Genomic DNA, 21,444 nt, shown 5'->3' with positions numbered 1-21,444 from the left:
ATACCTATTTTTCTAAAGCTGTTCTGAAAGATAGAAAGTGATAGAATACTTCCAAACTCATTTTATGAGGCCAGCATCACCTTAATTCCAAAACCAGACAAAGACCCCACCAAGGAGAATTATAGATATCCCTGATAAACACAGATGCAAAAATTTTCAGCAAGATACAGCTAATAGGTTCCAACAGTACATTAAGATTATTCATCATGACCAAGTGGAATTAATCCCTGGGATGCAAGGCTGGTTCGACACTCATAAAGCAATCAACGTGATAGATCACATCAACAAGAGAAGAAACAAGAACCATATGATCCTCTCAATAGATGCAGTGAAAGCATTTGACAAAATACAGCATCCATTCCTGATCAAAACTCTTCAGAGTGTAGGGATAGAGGGAACATTCCTCAGCATCTTAAAAGCCATCTACGAAAAGCCCACAGCAAATATTCTCAGTGGAGAAATGCTGGGAGCCTTTCCCCTAAGATCACGAATACAACAGGGATGTCCACTCTCACCACTGCTATTCAACATAGTACTAGAAGTCCTAGCCTCAGCAATCAGGCAACAAAAAGAAATAAAAGGCATTCAAATTGGCAAAGAAGAAGTCAAACTCTCCCTCTTTGCAGATGATATGATACTATACATAGAAAACCCAAAAGACTCCACCCTGAGATTGCTAGAACTCATACAGCAATTTGGCAGGGTTGCAGGATACAAAAATCAATGCCCAGAAATCAGTGGCATTTCTATACACTGAGACTGAAGAAAGAGAATGAAGGAGTCAATCCCATTTACAATTACACCCAAAAGTATAAGATACCTAGGAATAAACCTAACCAAAAAGGTAAAGGATCTATACCCTAAAAAGTACAGAACACTTCTGAAAGAAATAGAGGAAGACACAAAGAGATGGAAAAAATATTCCATGTTCTTGGATTGGAAGAATTAGTATTGTGAAATTGTCAATGCTACCCAGGGCAATTTACACATTCAATGCAACCCCTATCAAAATACTATGGACTTTCTTCAGAGAGTTGGAACAAATTATTTTAAGATTTGTGTGGAATTAGAAAAGATCCCTACTAGCCAGGGGAATATTGAAAAAGAAAACCAGAGCCGGGGGCCTCACAATGCCAGTTTTCAGCTTGTACTACAAAGCTGTGATCATCAAGACACAGCTTATGGTACTGGCACGAAAACAGACACATAGATCAATGGAACAGAATAGAGAACCCAGAAATGGGCCCTCAACTCTATGGTCAACTAATATTCATCAAAGCAGGAGAGACTATCCACTGGAAAAAGGACAGTCTCTTCAATAAATGGTGCTGGGAAAATTGGACATCCACATGCAGAAGAATGAAACTAGACCACTCTCTTATACCATACACAAAGATAAACTCAAAATGGATGAAAGATCTACATGTGAGACAAGAATCCATCAAAATCCTAGAGGAGAACACAGGCAACACCCCTTTTGAACTTGGCCACAGCAACTTCTTGCAAGATACATCCATGAAGGCAAGGGAAACAAAAGCAAAAATGAACTATTGGGACTTCATCAAGATAAAAAGCTTCTGCACAGCAAAAGAAACAGTCAACAAAATTAGAAGACAACCTACAGAATGGGAGAAGATATTTGCAAATGACCTATGAGATAAAGGGCTAGTATTCAAGATCTATAAAGAACTTATTAAACTCAACACCCAAGAAACAAACAATCCAATCATAAAATGGGCAGAAGACATGAACAGAAATTTCATCAAAGAAGACATGGCCAACAAGCGCATAAGAAAATGCTCCGCATCACTTGCCATCAAGGAAATACAAATCAAAACCACAATGAGATACCACCTCACACCAGTGAGAATGGTGAAAATTAACAAGACAGGAAACAACAAACATTGGAGAGGATGTGGAGAAAGGGGAACCCTCTTGCACTGTTGGTGGGAATGTGAACTGGTGCAGCCTCTCTGTGCAGGTTCCTCAAAGAGTTAAAAATACACCTGCCCTATGATCCAGCAATTGCACTGTTGGGGATTTACCCCAAAGATACAGATGCAGTGAAACGCCGGGACACCTGCACCCCGATGTTTCTAGCAGCAATGTCCACAATAGCCAAACTGTGGAAGGAGCCTCAGTGTCCATCAACAGATGAATGGATAAAGAAGCTGTGGTCTATGTATACAATAGAATATCCCTCAGCCATCAGGAAGGATGAATACCCACCATTTGCTTCAATGTGGATGGAACTGGAGGGTATTATGCTGAGTGAAGTAAGTCAATCAGAGGACAACCATTATATGGTCTCATTCATTCGGGGAATATAAAAAATAGTGAAAGGGATTAAAGGGGAAAGGAGAGAAAATGATTGGGAAATATCAGAGACGGAGACAGAACATGAGAGACTCCTAACTCTGGGAAATGAACAAGGGGTAGTGGAAGGGGGGGAGGCAGGGAGTTGGGGTGCCTGGGTATGGGCACTGAGGGGGGCACTTGATGGGATGAGCACTGGGTGTTATAGTATATGTTGGCAAATTGAACTCCAATAAAAAAAATATACCAAAGAGAGAGAGAGAGAGAGAGAGAAGCTTTGCACAATGGCAGTATTGTAGCCAATGAGGTTTATCAGAGGCGTGATTATTGCTAATTGAAAAAAAGAGAGAGAGAAAAGAGAAAAAAAAGTTTTATCTTGAAGATCAAGGTCAAAATAACCATCATATATATATTAATTAGTATATTGTTAGTTCCTAGAGCAAACACATTCAATTCAATATTTCCAGGATGATTTGCTTCTCACATAAAAATCCAACACAGGTGGATCTTTTCAGCCACCTACCCTCCGTGTGGTCCTTTGGACTGAAAGGCCCCCATATTTAGCTGGCCAATGAGAAACCAGTACAGACAGAAATTGTCCCTAATCTGCCTTGTTCCAGCAGTGACACACATCACCCCAGCTGGAAACCTTTAACCACAAGAGAGACTAGAGACTAAAGTCTAGCAACATGCCCCAGGAAAAGTAGAATTAGGCTTGGGGAACAGCTAACTACTCTGCCTTGACACCTCTAAGGAAACAAGAAGGTAAGGGAATTAATCCTATTGGATTTCAAGACAATATAGAACTACACACGCATATTCTATAATATGTATTATACTATATATTTTTATATGTTTCTATATAATGTAATTATATATATAAAACACTACAGAGAAATGAATTGACAAAACAATCTTCAAAATTCAGAAAAAGAACCACGAATAGATGAAAACTTGATATATACTATAAAGGTCATTGCAGATAAATAGGAAAAAGATAGTAGTCCCAGACATCTGCTTATAATATGGAAGGAACAAAACTGGAAACTACCTTATACCATGTACAAAAACAAATTCAATATAACCTAATTATGTGTGAAAAAGAAAAACTGTAAATGTTTTATAAAATGATACGGGGGAATGTCTTTTTGTCTGCAGAAGAGGAAAAAAGTCAACAAAAAACCATAAACCAAAGGGGAAGATATTAATAAACTTGACTATATTAAAATTTAGAATTTTCATTTGCTAAGATATAAGAGAGGAAAATATAAGCCACAAACAAGAACAAATTTGTTAACATATATACCCAGAATATATAAAAGAGCCTTTATACATCAATAAGACAAATATGCTAACAGAAAAATGTGTAGAAAATATAAATTGATTAACCATTTCATACCCACAAAATTAGCTGAAATTTTCAAATCAAAGAATACCAAAAGTTTACAAGAATGTGATGTAATAAAAACTTGTATAGGCTTCTGGCAAGAGTATAAGGGATATAATCACTTTGGATAACACTGTTTTTCACACTGTTGTTTGGATAAGTTACTGTAAAGTTAAAGAGGCACATATCCCACAAACCAGCAAATTTTACTCTTGGATATGTACTCTAGAGAATCTCTAAATACCTGTGCCCCAGGGCACAAATACTAAATGTTCAAATCAGCATTGTTAATAATTACAAAAAAAAAAAAAAACAACAACTGGAAATAACCTCAATGTTCACTGACAAGGGAATGGATGAATAAATTGGAATGCTTTATAGCAATTAAAAGAAAAGTCTTCACATGCATGACCATGAATGAATCTCAGAAATTCAGTGTTAGGGGAAAGAAACAAGTTGATAAATATGTACAGCATTTCTTTATACAAAATTCAGGAACAAAACTAATATATTGTTGAAGATATATTATTTATCTAAAACTGTAATTAACAGGGGCACCTGGCTGGTGCAGTTGGTTAAGCATTTGACTCTTGGTTTTGGCTCAAATCATGATCTTAGGGTCCTGAGACGGAGCTCCACCTCTAGCTCTATACTCAGCGTGGAGCCTGCTTAAGATTCTTTCTCCTTCTCTCTTTGTCCCTCCTCCTTCTCTCACTCTTGCTCTAAAACAAATAAGCAAACCGTAAAACAAAACAAACAAAACAACTGTAATAAACAGCATAGATAAACTCGAATCAGAATATTGGTTATCCTGGGGCAATGGGAAGTGGGCTATGATCAGGAAGGGAACACAGGAGACTTCAGTTAGATTAGTAACATTTAACTTTGCACATAGAGTGGTATGAATAGAACTTCATTGCACTTGGTTTCATACCTTATTTCCAGATTTCTTTATATGTGTGAAATATTGGTAATTATTTCAATTTTTAAAGAATTAAAATGTGTATACGCACACATATATATATTATATATATAATTTCAGATTCAGTTGTTTACTTATTCTCTCAATATGCCCATATGTAAAATGTCCCTTTCCTTAGATCCAAAACATGTGTTTTGGAAATAGAACATGTAACACAAGTATAAGTGATTATTTTAACATGCAGCAAAAAATTTTTGTGGGTTTATCTTCTTGGCTCTGCCATTTGGTGGCTATAAGACCTCGGTAAAGTTACTGAATACCTCTGAATCTCAGTTTCTTCAGCTGTATAACAGAAATAGTGGTATCTAACCTCAAAGAGTTGTTGAAAGGATTAAACAAAATAAAGAATTTAAAGAATCTAGTTATTTTAGTCAGGAATTGTTTGCTTGAACATAGTAGAAAAATCACTCATTTACTTAAGCAAAAGAGAAAATTTAAAGATTAGTGATTTTACTTAAAAAATAAAAATAAAAAAATAAAAAAAGCTGTACATGCATTTGGGCCTCCTGTGAGACCAAAACCAATGACTAAAGATCATTCAAGAAACAGGTGGTACTTCAAGAAGTTCCTTTCTCTTCCTGGAGCTGCACGGGTTCCTACCTCTGCCTCTCTCTGATCCTGGACCTCACTCTTCTTTATGCCTCTCTACTCCTATGGGATAAGAGGTCCTCTTTCCCACTCACCCTCCAAAATGTCATCCAATGAATGCTGACTATCCATTAACAGTCACAATTCCAAATTCCCAGAGTAAATTCAAATTGGGTGGGGTGTCCATTCCTGGTCCAGCCAGCTGTGGCAGTGGTACAGGAACACAAAGCATAAACATGGTCTTTCTAGTATCCTTATAGTATCTGACACTGCCCAAGTACTTGATAAGTGAATTTTCTGGTTATTTTTTTAAAGCTTTTATTCATGAGAGAGGCAGAGGGAGAAGCAGGCTCCGTGCAGGAAGCCCAACGTAGGACTTGATCCCAGGACTCAGGGATCACGCCATGAACTGAAGGCAGATGCTCAACTGCTGAGCCACCCAGGCATCCCAAATTTTGTGGTTATTATTGACCAAAATACCAGGATAAATATCATCTAGTTCATCCTATAACTTTGTCTTCTCATATATGTGAGATTTCTCTCCCAGGTAATTACAGAAAAACCCAGGGAAATTGGTTGTGTTTATCATGTTTTGCAGTGCCTTATTGAATTCCAAGAAGTTATTCGTTGGGATGGAACTGGAAGACTGGGATTATTCAAATGAACTTCATACCAAGTTCATCAAAAACCTCTTAAGCCACAACCCTCAGCAAAGGCAGTTGTTGATGGGAGGAGACTTTTCTCACAAAGATCCCCACAAGGAACAACACAGTGATGGGCCGTTGATATGGCATGTCTACACAATCTTTGTTGAAAGGTTTTATTTGGTGAACTACTTATTTACAGGAGCACGCCATAAAGAAAAATCTTTACGGATGCCATCAGGCTGCTTAAACAGAAATGGGTAAACACAGCAGGTACGAAATGCAACATGAGGTCATTGTTTTCAGGTCTCCCTTGGAACAATCAGACCTATGATCATATATTGCCTATCTTAGGACCAGCACTCATCCCAGATAACAGTGTCAGAAATCAGGGCACCACTTTCAAGACCTGGGTGGAAGGTGTTTCTCCAAGATCAACTCTAAAGAGCTGCCTCTCCACAGCCAGACACAGGATGAATCACAGGTAAACATGCTGAATGTGTTGTGAAAAGGGTATAGTTTTTGAATTCAAATAAATCTTTTAAAGAAAGTTCAAATCTTGACTTTATCACTTATAAGCTGTTTGATATTGAATGAGTCACTGAACATCTTTGAGCTTTGGTTTCTTCATTTGTCAAATGGAGAATGTAGAATTCCTCCTTGGATAAATAGAAATAGGGATCAAACAAGTAGCTAGATATTCAGCTCCTGAGTCATCATGAACCAACAAAAACAACTTAAAGGTCTTTAGAAGACTAGAAGGCAAAACAAATAAGTAAAATAGGGTATATAAAGGCAGTAGAGGTTTTGATATAAACTGTGGTGGACTGGCATTCAAATTCGATTTTTAAAACTGTTTTTCAAGAACAAAATCCCATTCAGTCTCTATGTTTGTGCTCTGTGCCCTGACATTCAATAAGTTTTAGTTTGTCATCTTTCCTTTCCTTTTTCTTTCTATGCAGACAATGTCCCCTCCTTTTTTTCCATCTATTTCGGTGACTCTTAACACAGTGAGTTTTGAAAATCTATAATGGCATTTTTGATGGTGCTAAGCCATCATTTTGATTCACTAAGCCGAGAAGTTAAGAGTGATGGTTCATATAATAAAGAATCTTCACATTCATGAGGGTGAAATATAGCTTAAAAATATCTTAGCCTAAAACCTCTTTTTTTAAATGGAGACACAGGTATTTATGCACCATTTGTGATACACGCTACATTTCCAAGAATACAACTACCAGGGAAATTGAGCAAAGAATGTGCTTTGCCTTATATGGAACTTTACCAGAAGTCCTTTGTGATGGACTGAATTAGGTCTTCCCAAATTCATATACTGAAGCCCTAGACCTCCACTGCTATTTGTTATCTCCAGATAGTAATTACCTGACCTTTGGGAGGTAATTAGGTTTAGGTGAGTTCATGTGGGGTCCTCCTGATACGATTACTGTTCTTATAAAAAGGGACCTGAGAGCCCTCTCCCCTCTTCACTACCATGTGAGCATACAACAAGAAAGCAGACATCTGCACAGTAGGAAGAGTCTTTGTCAGAACCTGACCATGCTCACACCCTGATCATAGACTCCCAGCCTCCAGAACTATGAGAAATAAATGTCTGTCATTTAAAAGCACCCAGTCTATGACATTTTGTTATGGCAACCCAAGCAAATGAAGATATCCTTCATAATTTCAGAAAAATTATATACATGCAAGATGTCAGTTCTTCCCCACTTGATCTATAGAGTCAATCAAAATCCCAGCAAGTTATTTTGTGAATATGAACAAATAGATTCTAAAATTTATATGGAGAGGAAAAAACCCATAATGCCCAACACTATATTGAAGAAAAATAAAGTTAAAAGACTGATGCTACCCAACTTCAAGACAATATAAAGCTATAGTAATCAACATAGTGGGATATTGGTAAAAGAACAAATAGATTTGTAGAACAGAACAAAGAGCTCAGAAATAGACCCACAAAAATGTAGTCAACAACTTTGACAAAGACACAAAGGCAATACAATGGAACAAAGACAGCATTTTCAACAAATGGTGCTAGAGCAGCTGGGCACCCACATATAGAAAGTGTATCTAGACACAAACTTACATCCTTAACAAAAATTAACTCCAAATGTAAAGCACAAAACTCTAAGTCTCCTAGAACATTAGGGAAAATCTAGAGGACCTTAGGCATGGCAAGGCCTTTTTTATATAACACCAAAGGCACAATCCATGAAATAATTGATTGGTTAGACTTGATTAAAATTTAAAACTTTGCTCTGTAAAAGACAATGTCAAGAGCATTAGAAGACAAAACACAAACTGGGAGAAAATATTTGCAAAAGACACAATTGATAAAGGATTGTTATCTAAGGTATTCAAAGAACAAAGAACTCAACAATACAAAAATAACAATTGATTAAAAAATGGGCCAAAGATCTTAACAGACATCTCATCGACAAAGATATGCAGATAGAAAATAAGCATATGCAAAATGCTTCGCATCATAGGTCACCAAGGAATTACAAAATAAAATAATGAAATACCACTGAGCACCTATTAGAATGGCTAAAATTCAAAATATTGGCAACACCAAATGTTAGTGAGGATGTTAGTGAGAATTACAAATTAAAACAATGAAATACCACTGAGTACCTATTAAAATGGCTAAAATTCAAAATATTGACAACACCAAATGTTACAGCAACAGGAACGTTCATATATTACTGATGGGAATGAATGATATAGCTACTATGGGAAACAGTTTGTTATAAAACTAAACATACTCTTACCACAGGATCCAGCAATCATGTTCCTTGGTATTTACCCCCCAAAACTAGAATCTTAAGTACAACAAAACTGCACATTATAGCAACCCCATTCATAATTGTCAAAACTTGGGAACAAACAAGATGCCAAACCCAGTAAGTGAACGGATAAATAAACTGTGCTACATCCAGACAATAGAATATTTATTATTCAGCACTAAAAAGAAATGAGCTATCAAGTCATGAAAAGACATGGAGAAAACCTTAAATGCCTATTACTAAGTGAAAGAAGCTAATCTGAAAAATCTATGAGCAACATAATTCTACTATAGGATATTTTGGAAAATGTAAAACTGGAGTGCTGGAGGTGGTAAAAAGATCATTAGTTGCAGAGGGTAAGGGAGGAGAAGGATCAACAGGCAGAGCACAGAAGATTTTTAAGGCAGTGAAAATATTTTGTATGATATTATAATAGACCTGTCATTATGCATTTCTCCAAAACCATAAAATATACAAAATCAAGAGTAAACCCTAATGCAAACAAAAAGAGTTTGGGTGATTAAATGTGTCAGTGTAGGTTCACCATTTTAACAAATGTATCACTAGATATTGATAATGAATGAGGCTATGCATGTATTGGGATTGGGGGTCTATGGCAAAACTCTGTACCTCTCAATTGTGCTGTGAGCCTACAGTTGCTCTAAAAAATTAGTATTTTTTTTAAATCTCATGAATGAAAGTAATGCCATCTAGTTTTTAAATCACCAACAGATCAGTAGGATTTTGCATTTAATCATTCTTCATAGAGATATAAACTCTTGACAACTTCATTATGTCTCCCAATATAGTCCTGCTCCAGCATTTACATTTTGAAATACACATTTACTATAAATTACTTATCTCTTATATTTTATCTTACAGGTAAGGCATTATGTTGACATTTTACAAATATGAGGAGGTAGATAATATTATCTATGAAATTTATTTCAGGGTGATGAAGGGGGCATTATAAAATATTTTCTATGAAAAGAGTGGAAACTTCTGCATAGGAAGAGTGTGAACTCACCTCCCACAGACTCACCAGATCTAGAGTTACATATGAATCATTGCCTTTTTTCATAGATTGGAAAACAAGATGAACTCCTCCTTCACAACAAAGGATAAAAAGACCACACTGCATTGGATAGGAGAGGCACAGATACAGTCTCACCAATGACCCCCCCCCCCCCCAACATGATGACATACAATTGGTAGGAATCTTACCAGTCTGGTGCTTCTTCCAGAGGAACTAATGGTTAGTGCCCTTTATCAGTCACACCAACCCCTGGGATTTGCACCAGAGAGACAAGACCCAAAACATCTGACTTAAAAAACCAATGTAACTGATATCCACAGGACCCACAGGGACATAAGGAATGGAGATTACTCTTCTAAAAGACTTGCACATAGTCTCGCTAACTCTGAGAGTCCACATAAATCAGCAGCTTGAAAAGCACCTTGATTACATGTGAAAAAGATTCATTCGCTAATCAAAAAGCATCTGCTGGAGGCTCAGGTGAACAACTGAATCTATCGCTGGAGATGGAGGTGTTAGTGGATGCCATCATTGAATGCTCTATCTCCTTTTAGCACAGGTAGGAGAGCTCAGATATGGTATCCTCCTGCCACTTTACTAAGACAGGCAAGAGCAAGCAGTCACAGAATTGCCTGCTGCCTTACTAGCCAGAGAATATGGGCAGTTGCAGCATTTCCCCACTCCCTGGCTGGGGTAGAACAGCACAAATGGTCATGGCATTCTCCTGCTCCCATCCTAACACCAGTAGGTATGTACAGACAAGGCACTCTTCTGATGCATTCCTGAAGCCCGCAAGCATGGCACTCAAGATATTTTCTCCCTGCCTTTCTGAAGCCAGGTATACACCCCATCCCCTACACTCTCCAGATGTCTAGCTAAAGCCAGCAGGTGTGTGCCATCCACTTGATTGCCTGATCCTGTTGGCTAAGGGGGTTGGTGTTACTGATCTCCATAGGATTATAACAACCAGACAGTCCTCGGTAGGCCAAACCCAGGTCATTGCACAGAGAGCAGATTAAAGCACAACCCCAGTCTTTCTGTAAAAAAAAGTCCAAGTTACTTAATCTGAGGTTTCAGCCTGAGGGACAGGTTTCAGCCCACACATCTAGAGGCTAAGGAGGCACTCCCAGGGAACATAAGCAGGGAGACACCATCCTTGCGCACACTGTTGGCCTTCCTACAGCTCAGTGAGGCTTCCCAGAAAGGAGCTTATACACCTTTCTGAGGTCCTATCTTTTCCACGGTTGCCTAGGGGATGCCTCCAGATACCCTGGTCTGGAAATCAGTAGAGATTAGGACTGTGGCCCTACAGAAACAAATATTTGCATACTATAAAAGCTGCTGCTTGAGGGAGTGTCTTCTGATCAGCCTGAAATTAGGTGCTAAATGATATTCCTCCGCTTGGAACACTGACAGGTTTTAGCACACACTTAACAATGTCTAAACTGCCTTATATATTCTTGATATGTCCAATCACAAAAGGAAGAGAGTTAGCCAAGAGCTAGGGCAAGGTTGAATAAGAAGTTATATCACTTACACAAAGCTATTTCTTCAAGACTGAAAGAAGTAGCTGTTTTGTCTAATATATAGAAACAGTCAAGAAAGATGAAGAAGTAGTATTTTGATATGTTCCAAACAGAGTAACAAGACATAAACCTCAGAAAAAGACCTTAATGATACAGAGAACAGTAAAAAATTCTACATGATAAAGAATTTAAAGTAGGGACACCTGGGTGGCTCAGTGGTTGAGCATCTGCCTTCAGCTCAGGGCGTGATCCCAGAGTCCCGGGATCAAGTCCCATATCAGGCTCCTTGAATGGAGCCTGCTTCTCCTATCTCTGCCTCTCTCTGTGTCTCTCATGAATAAATAAATAAAAGCTTTTTAAAAAAAGAATTTAAAGTAATGATCATAAAAATGTTCACTGAACTTGAGAAAGGAATAGATGAGCAAAGTAAAATTCAAAGAGTAGAAAACATAAGTACCAAACAGACGTCACAGTGCTGAAGAATAAAATGACCAAATTTAAAAATATACAAGAGGGGTTTAACAACAGACTGGACAAAGCAGAAGAATGGATCTGGAAGGTAGAAGATAAAGCAATGGAATTCACCAAAACAGAGCAGGGGGAAAAAAAAGTTGTTTTTTTTTTTTTTTAAGTACATACCTTAAGGAACCTATGGCAAAGCACTAAACAGAATAACATTTGCATTATAGGTTTCTCAAGAGGAAAGGAGAGAAAAGGGCAGAAAACTTATTTGGAGAAATAATGGCTGAAAACTACCCTAACCTAGGGAAGGAAACCAAACTCTAGGTCCAGGTAGTCCAAAGAGTTTCACATAGAAAGAACCCAACGATATCTATAACAAAACACATTACAATTACAATGTCAAAAGTTACAGATGAAAAACAAATCTTAAAAGCAGCAAGAGAAAGATAATTACATCAAGAGAAACCCCGTAAGGCTATCAAATTTCTCACCAGAAATGTCCAGGCCAAGTGAGTGGCATGATTTACTCAAAGCACTGAGAGGAAAAGACTGCCAAATAAGAGTACTCTACCAAGTAAGGTTACCATTCAGAATAGAAAGAGAAATAAAGAGTTTTCCAGATAATCAAACGCTAAAGGAGTTCATCACCACAAATCCGCCTTAAAAATGTGAAAGGAACTTTCTTTGGCTGAAAAAACTACAATAATTAGTTAAGGGATAATGTGCAAAGATGTAAATTGGGACATCAAAAACATAAAAGGGGGGGAAGTAAATATGTAGAGTTTTGAAATGTCTTCATATTTAAGTTGGTAACAACTTAAAAATCAAAAACTGTTATATACATAGGATGATATATGTGAACCTCATGGTAAGTACAAAGCAAAAGCTTATAGTAAATACACAAAAGAAAATGAAAAAGGAATCTAAACATAACTCTGAAGTCATTAAACCACAAAAGAGGAGAAAAAAATTTTAAGGATAGTAATAAGCACACACCTATCAATAATTACTTGAAATGCAAACCGACTAAATTCTTCAATAAATTTTAGGATTATTTGTTCTAGCTCTGTGAAAAATGTCAAAGGTACTTTGATAGGGATTGCATTCAATGTGTAGGTTGCTCTGGGTAACACAGACATTTTAACAATATTTATTCTTCCAATCCATGAGCATGGAATGTTAATCCATTTCTTTGTGTCTTCCTCAGTTTCTTCATAAGTGTTCTGTAGCTTTTAGAAGTACAAGTCCCTTACCTCTTTGGTTAGGTTTATTTCTAAGTATCTTACAGTTTTTGGTGGAATTGTAAGTGGAAGCAATTCCTTATTTTCTCTTTCTTCTGCCTCATTGTTAAGTGTATAGAAATGCAACAGATTTCTGTGAATTGATTTTATATCCTGCCACATTGCTGAGATGCTGTAGGAGTTCTAACAATTCTGGGGTGGAGTCTTTTGGGTTTTCCACATCATGTTGGGAGCCTGTGTGGCTTAGTCAGTTAAGCATCTACCTTTGACTCAGGTCATGATTCAGGATCCTGGGATTGAGTCCCACATTGGGCTTCCAGCTCAGCATGGAGCCTGCTTCTCCTCTCACTCTGCCTGCCACTACCCCTGCTTGTGCTTTTTCTCTCTGTTAAATGAATAAAATCTTTAAAAAAAATTTTTTTTTAAGTAAAGTATCATGTCATCTGCAAAGAATGAGTGATTTCTTCTTTGCCAGCTTGAATGTCTTTTATTTCTTTTTGTTGTCTGATTGCTGAGGCCAGGACTTCAGTACTATGTTGAACAACAGTAGTGAGAATGGGCATTCCTGTTGTGTTCCTGACCTTAGGGGGAAAAGCTCTGTTTTTCCCCATTGAGAAGGATATTCACTGTGGGCTTTTTGTATATGGCTTTTCAGATGCTGAGGAATGTTCCCTCTATCCCTATACTCTGAAGAGTTTTAGTCAAGAAAGGATGCTGTAGAGGTACATGTACCCCAATGTTTATAGCAGCAATGTCCATAATAGCCAAACTATGAGAAGAGTCCAGATGTCCACTGACAGATAAATGAAGATGTGGCATTAACACACACACACACACACACACACAAATGGAATATTAGTCAGCTATCAGAAAGGATGAATACTTACCACTTATATCAACATACAACAAATCCACAGCTAATATCATATTTATAGGTGAAAAGATGAAAGCTTTTCCTCTAAGATCAGGAACAGGATAAGGATGCCCCGTCTTCTCACTTTTACATAGTATCAGAAGTCCTAGCCACAGCAATTAGGTGAGAAAAATAAAAGGCATACAAATAAGAATGGAAGAAGTAAAACTATCACTCTTCACAGAAAATATTGATAACTATACCTAGAAAATCCTAAAGTCACCACCAAAAAGAAAAAATGAATTCAGTAAAGTGGCAGGATACAAAATTAACATACAAAATCTGTTGTGTTTGTATACAGTATCAGAGAAATCAAGAAAATAATCTCAATATCTAGGATAAATTTAACCAAGTTGCTGAAAGACCTATACACAGAAACTATAAGACATTGATAAAAGAAGTTAAAGAGACAAATAAGTGGAAATATATTTCATGCTCTTAATTGGAAGAATATTGTGAAAATGTCCATACTACCCAAAGCAATCCACAAATTCAGTGCAATTGCTATCAAAATTCCCCTGATATTATCCACAAAACTGTAACAATTTTAAAATTTATATAGAACCACAGAAGATTCAAATTGCCAGAATAATATTAAGAACAAAGTCAGAATATTCTACTGCACACTTCCTGATTTCTAACCATATTGCAAAAGCCATAGTTATCAAAACAGTAAAGTACTGGCATAGAAACAAACACATAGATCAATGAACTGAGTAAGAGCCCAGAAATAACCCCTCCATAAAGTTATCAAGATATACTAAAAGGAGGCAAGAATACACAATAGGGAAGAACAGTCTCTTTAATAAATGCTATTGGTGAAACTGGATAACTACATGCAAAAGAACTCAAAAGAACTGGACCACTTCATTACACTATATAAAAAAATTAACTCAAATTGGATTAAAGACTTAAACGTAAACCTGTAAACCATAAAACTTCTAAAAGAAAAAATGGGCAGTGAGCTTCTTTACAATGAATCTTTTTTTTTTTTGGATCTGACTCCAAAGGCAACGATGATAAAAACAAAGACACAACTGGGACCATGTCAGAGACAAAAGCTTCTGGACAGCCAAGGAAACCATCAATAAGATGAAAAGGTGACTTCCTGGAGAAGAGAAGCTATTTGCAAATCATATATTTGATAAAGAGTTAAAATCTGAAATACATAAGGAATTCATACAATTAAATAACAAAAAAATCTGATTAAATAATGGGCAGAGTACCTGAAAAAACTTTTTCCAAGATGACCTACAGATGGTCAAAAGACACACAAAAAGACGTTCAACATCACTTATCATCATGGAACACAAATCAAAACCACGACAAGGTATCACCTCACAGCAGTCAGAATGACTAGTATCAAAAAGACTAGAAATACCCAGTGTTGGCAAGGATATGGAAAAAAGAACCAGAATACTCATGTACTATTGATGGAAATATATATTGATACAGCCATTATGGAAAACAGTATGGAGGTTCCTCAAAAATTAAAAATAGAACATATGACCCAGCAATTCCACCACTGGGTATCTATCTGAAGAAAATGAAAACACCAATTCAAAAAGATATACGCACATCTATATTCATTGCAGCATTATTTACAATAGTTATGATAATTTCCATCAATAGATGAGTGGATAAAGAAAATGTGGTGTACATATACAAGGGACTATTACTGAGTTATATGAAAGAATCAAATCTTGCTATCTGTGACAATATGGGTGGACCTCTAGGATATCAGGCTAAATGAAATAAGTAAGGCAAAGAAAGACAAATACCACATGATTTCACTTAAAATGGAAATCTAAAAAAACAAACCAAACCCAGACCCATAGATTCAGAGAATAAATTGGTTGCCAGAAGACAGAGGGCTGGAGGTAGGGGGACAAAATGGATGAAGGGGAATAAGAAGTACAAATTTCCAGTTATAAAATAAGTGAGGTCATGATGATGTAATTCATAGTTTGGGGAATACAGTCAATAATACCATATTAACTCTGCATGGTGATGATGGTAATTAGGCTTATCATGATCACGTTTCAATGTATAAAAATGTCAAATTGCTATATTGCACATCTGGAACTAATATGAATATATTCCAATTACACCTCAATAAGGAAAAATAGAGAATGTTAGAATTATGAAAGTGAGAAAGGTCTTATCTAGATTTTGGTTTTAAAACCAACTCAAGGAAATTACCTTCAATCCAACTGGGTCATCATCCAACCCCACTGATAAACTCTTCTGCAAATTCGTGAAAGTAAAGAGAACCATTCATGCGATAATAACAGTAGAGACAAGAGTATTAAAAGAGTATTGAATTTTATTGGGAAGAGTCACCAATGCAAAGAAATGCAAATAAAAATCACACCTTTCTCTACAGAGTATGGCTGCAAGTCATTAAGGTGAGGGATTTGTCAATTTTCTGCCTATTTGCTCCTTCACGGAGTCTGTCCTACAACGTTAATGTTATTTTAATGTCGCTTTTACTCTATAAATTTTGCAGGATAAAATTTTATTTAGTTATCACCTCTCTAACTGCTGCAATTAAAGAAAATCATATATTTAATTAAAGGAATCTGCTTATTCGTGGAGAGTGGAGCAAAATCAGTTGCCTGTGTAATGCCCATGTTTAATGTGGAAGTTCTGTGTAAGGATTTTGCAAAATAACTTTTTGAAGCTGGATTTCAGATGTAAAGTAACATCTCGCAATGGCACAACACATTCATTGAAAGAAGAGCTGCCTCAAACATTTCACTTTTCAGCCATAAGATATTTATGTGAGGTCCTAACATGTAGACGGCAGGAGAAATATTCGATCAATCCAGTAGTGAGTTGAGCTACAGAATCAGATTGACTTGTTTATTGAATTGATCTCACTTTTGACTGGGTTGGCTGACACTTTGATGGATTTGCCAGTGTGGACAGGATGCTCTCTCCCCCAGCACCCTCCAATCATACTGCCAGGGGAGGACTGACTGTAATGGAGAGTGGGATCCGGGTATCTCAAGGCTCCTGCACCTGGCTTCAGAATGAACTGGGCTTCTGTTCGAATGCAGATTCCTGAGCTCACCATAGGCTGCCTGACTCTGGAATGGGTCCCAGAAATCTGTCAATCAAGTACTTCCCATGTCTCTTAGAGAATGATTTGCTGGAGTTTCTGTCCCCAGGGCCACATTATGACATTCATGGAGGGACTTTTGCAGGCCTTTGTGGCCTACTTCCTTCGTTAAAAATAAGTAAATAAAAAACATTAAAAAGCATATTTTATAACTGTATCAGTATAAAGATGAATATATAAATACAAAAATTAATATATAAACATTTTCTTCAACCGGAACGTTCATTTTCTTCTCATTTTAAAAGAAATGAAACCATTTTGTGGGTCCCCGAAAGTATTGTGGTGCCCACTGTGTACATTGGGTCTCATTGATACATCCGTGCCTGTCTCAAAATCCTTTTAGTTCCCACAACGAGTGGACTTTACTTTCACCACTAACCAAATCCCCTAATAAGAGGTTGAGACTTACACTGGTTTTGTGGTGGAGAGGATTTAAAGAAATAAAAATGTAAGGGGGCCCAGAAGGGGGCATCACGAGAGAGTTATCAGGATCTCTGAGGAACTTTTGAAATACAATATTTATTCCCAACACCCAGGTTGGGGTGAGGGTGAGAAGATGTAAAGTTTGCAAAATGAGCCAGTTGGATTCCCCAGCTCCTGGTCACTGCTCAGAAGTCTAGCACCAAGCATCCTGTGCCTAATCAGGTCCTATCCATCGTTGCCTTAATAATTTTCTGCCAGGTAGTGTGCTAAGTGCTTCACACACAATATCTCATTTGATCTTCTCAACAATTACACCCCCATTTAAGAAATGTGGGCACTGAGGTACAGAGACATTAAATAAACTGCCCAGTCACCCAGCTAGGAAAGATGGAAAATTTCAATTTGAATGGCTTTGATGACAGAGCAACCATTCTGACCCTTTGCTCTCTGCTGCCCTGGAGCTGTGCTCTGTCCCTACTTCGCACTAACTGAATTCAAGTTGTGTTTCTTCCTGCCTGAGCCCTGCCCTAAGGACCTGCCCTCAGCCCTAAGGCAAGGGCTTGCCCTTCACTTCACCCTCCATCCACAGGCGTATCCCCAGCTCCAAACTGCCTGTTGCCACACTCCACCCACTGACCCGCCCCCGCTTGCTGAATCTCCCTGGTGCCCTACACTTGTCAAGGTTTTAATTCAGTGTATCATTTATTTATGTATTCAACTGACATTCAATAGGTCTCCTTATACCAGCAGTCTGCTAGACACTAGAATATAAAGACGTTGGCCCTGCACCAAGATACTCCTGGCCTGCTGGTGAGAGAGTGTACAGATCACTGCAATATAGTGTGTGAAGAGCCTAGGAAGAGTGGGGAGCTCAGTGCCCTGGGGCTCCAGGGATGATGGGATAATCACCACATCTTAACTCGAGTGTCCTGCTGACTTCTGGCCTCTCTCCCCAGCCCTAGATCTGCCCCCAAGCAAAGCCTGCCCCAGGTGCCTCTTCCATTCTGGCTCTGCCACTACTCTCCAGGCTCCACACTTGGGAGTTCTGGAATGGTTGGGCTGCTGAATATGTGGATGCATCTTAAGAGATTACCTCTCTCATTAGTCATCCTGTCTAGAAAAAAAAACAAAAACAAAAACCAATCTTTTAAAATCCTACTTCACTATTTACACAGGAATTTTCAGTGTAACACTCCAGAATGGAAATCAGTAAAGTATAAATCCTTCCCTCCAGGGGATTTATTTAGTGAAGTAGCAAAAGGCTTCATTATTAAAGCAGTCTCACCTTTAGGCCTGTCGCATATCATGGACCACACAAACAGCAGAATAAATAGGTTTTCCTACATTTTGAGGATCAATTATTTAAGAGGGAATTAATATTTCATGTTAATACTTTATAAAGAGAAGTATCTTCATAAAAATCTCTGCCACTGGGGCACCTATAGCATTTCCTAGAATCTCACTTTACAGCATGTCTTAGATTTGTTCTGCCTCATGACAGAGTTGGATTTTGCAGTTTCCTGCTCCACAGAAGCCCCTTCAGGACAGGGACATTATCTGGATCACCTTGGCAGTGCACGCAGCCCAGTATCTGGCACAGGATACACTCCAAAGTCCAGGATCTCAAGATGTTGACCCCTGGGCCAGATTCCGTCCAGAGAAGTGGATTTTATAGCCTACACATGGCTTTTTATTTTTAGATTTAATTTTCCATTCTTGAAAACATCTGTGGAGGTCTCCAAATTTCCTTTAAAAAACAAAAAAACAAAGCCAACAACATGGGGTCGCAGGTCCCACTGCCTAGAATCAACGCAGGCCAAGAGTGTCCGTTTAGATGGGATTGACAGGTCCCCTCCCCTTGACTGCTTAATCTGCTCCTGAGACCACCCTGCTCTGGAAGCACCTGTGTCTGTGGCTTATGCGGCCAGTGCTTGTCAAGCTGCATTGTCCCCATACCTTGCTCCTCTCAAGCTAAAACAGGCCATCCCAAAGCAAGAGTCTAGCTCAAAGTAATAGACAAATGAGCAAAATTGAATTGGAACAGGAGACCAAAATGGGATGTGAAAATGGAGCTGGAGCTTCGCCTGGTAAGAAAAGTTACAATGGAAATCTAGGCTGTAGCAGAAATGCCCACTTACCTCTGCATTAGGAAGTGTTTCAACAGGAGAAGTTGATTTCATGAGAGGCCTTTGAAAGAAGACCAGGACCTCCACTGCATGAGCAGGCAGGCCGACCTTAACAGGCCACCACAGGCCACCTTATCTAACTTAGAACCCAGTGCCGCCTTCCTCCTCCAGGCAGCCACAGCCCTGCACCAGGCCCCAGTCTTGTATAAGGCTATGATGCAGTAAGGCAGACCAGAAGCCCCCAACGCCTGCAGTTTGTGTCTCGCCAGCCCGTCTTTGCCAAATTAACTAACCTCACCATTTCCCTTGGCCTTGGTTAAAGTTCTCAAGCATCCTCATTTCCTCTCCCCGTTGCTAAACATCTGCTGAGTTCCCCTCGGCGTGCACAGAAAAACGTCTGGCTGGATGTGGGGGCTCACAGATGTGAGCCCTAGCATCAGTAATGGCATGCAGGGCCAAGCGTGATTATGTACCCGCCCGCTCACTAAACATCTGTAACGATTTACAAAGAATGAAGCTGAGCCAATGTGAGCATCATACCACCTAATTTAGTTTACTCCAGACGCACATGAAACAGATTTTCACACCACAGAAGACGCACACAGACACACTTTGAAACCTGCTCACTCTCCAGATTATAATATGGAATACTAATGGTCAAGGGCTATGTCTTTTAGAAATTACAACTTTAGAGGACCAGGTTACCTAAGAAAAAGTGTAGAAATTGGCTTCAGTGACATTCCATTCCAGCCCCCATGCCTTTCCCCATACTGTCTGCACTCTTCAAATGCACTCCCTGGCCCTCCGTGGCCTATCTGACGCGGGCACATCAGCCAAAGCAGGGATTGCAAACTCCAGTTCCTACAGGGTGGAGCAGCTGCGTTAGAGTTTGTGCTGACATACTACCTGGCCTGAAAGAGCGGGCCTCATCCATAGGCAAGACAGCAGAGCTTTTCAAAGATACTGTTCTAGCCAAAAAAAAGCATCTTTTGCACTCCTGGATCTGTGTGTCCTTATATTCATCTTTACCCTTCCCTGCTCTGTGTCCCAGAGCCCTGTGGCTTTCCCATCCCGTCTTGTCAGATGGCTTCACATTGTTCTGGAGTGGGCGACCCTGCTGAGAGGTTGCAGGACAGGATGAAGGGAAAAGGTCAGGGTGTTTCTCCCCATTTTTCTCTTGCTCAGGCTGCATCTCTGTCATTCCAGCTCCCAAATGACAGGCTACCCTAGTTCTTACCTCCTTCAGATGACCTCAGGCTCTGGGCTCTGGCAATGCTTCCTCCCTCCTCTGTCCTAGGGAAAGTAGTGGGCTTCCATTTGTGGTGATCTGAGTTAGCCTATGTCTTAGGCTGCTCACACTCCCATAACAAAATAACATATATCAAGTGGCTTAAGCAATAGAAATATATTTCTTACCGTTCTGGAGGATAGGAAATCCGAGATCAAAGTACTGGTCAATTTGGTTCCTGGTGAAGGCCCTCTTCCTGGCTTGAAGATGACTACCTTCCTGCTATGTGTTCACATGGCCTTTCCTCTCCTTGGTACGTGTGGAGAAAGAGCAAGCAAACTCTTTGGTGTCTCTTCTTATAAGGGACTAATCTCATAATGAAGCCCCCACTCATGTCCTCATCTGAATCTAATTATGTCCCAAAGGCCCCATCTCCGAATACAATCACATGGGAGGGTAGTGCTTCAACAAATGAATTTTGGAGGGATGAAATTCAGTCCATAGCATCCTGTTTGGCTTCTCAACTCTCCCATCACACATGCACACAAAATCTGTATTAAATTCTCTCTTTCTGTAACACATAGAGTGGCTTCTATTTCCCTCGCTGGTACCTAACTTTAGACAAAACCAGCCAATAGCCATGA

At 38.7% G+C, this 21,444-nt stretch overlaps 1 pseudogene; it reads left to right on the top strand.

The window, feature by feature from the left end:
* The first annotated feature begins 2,589 nt into the window (after nt 1-2,589).
* On the top strand, nt 2,590-2,719 carry LOC119864525 (annotated as a pseudogene).
* Nucleotides 2,720-21,444: the final 18,725 nt, after the last annotated feature.

This window comes from Canis lupus, chromosome 19, assembly GCF_011100685.1.
Source record: "Canis lupus familiaris isolate Mischka breed German Shepherd chromosome 19, alternate assembly UU_Cfam_GSD_1.0, whole genome shotgun sequence".
Classification (NCBI taxonomy): Eukaryota; Metazoa; Chordata; class Mammalia; order Carnivora; family Canidae; genus Canis; species Canis lupus.
The sequence above is the reverse complement of the archived record's forward strand: the minus strand, read 5'-3'. Positions and strand labels throughout refer to the sequence as shown.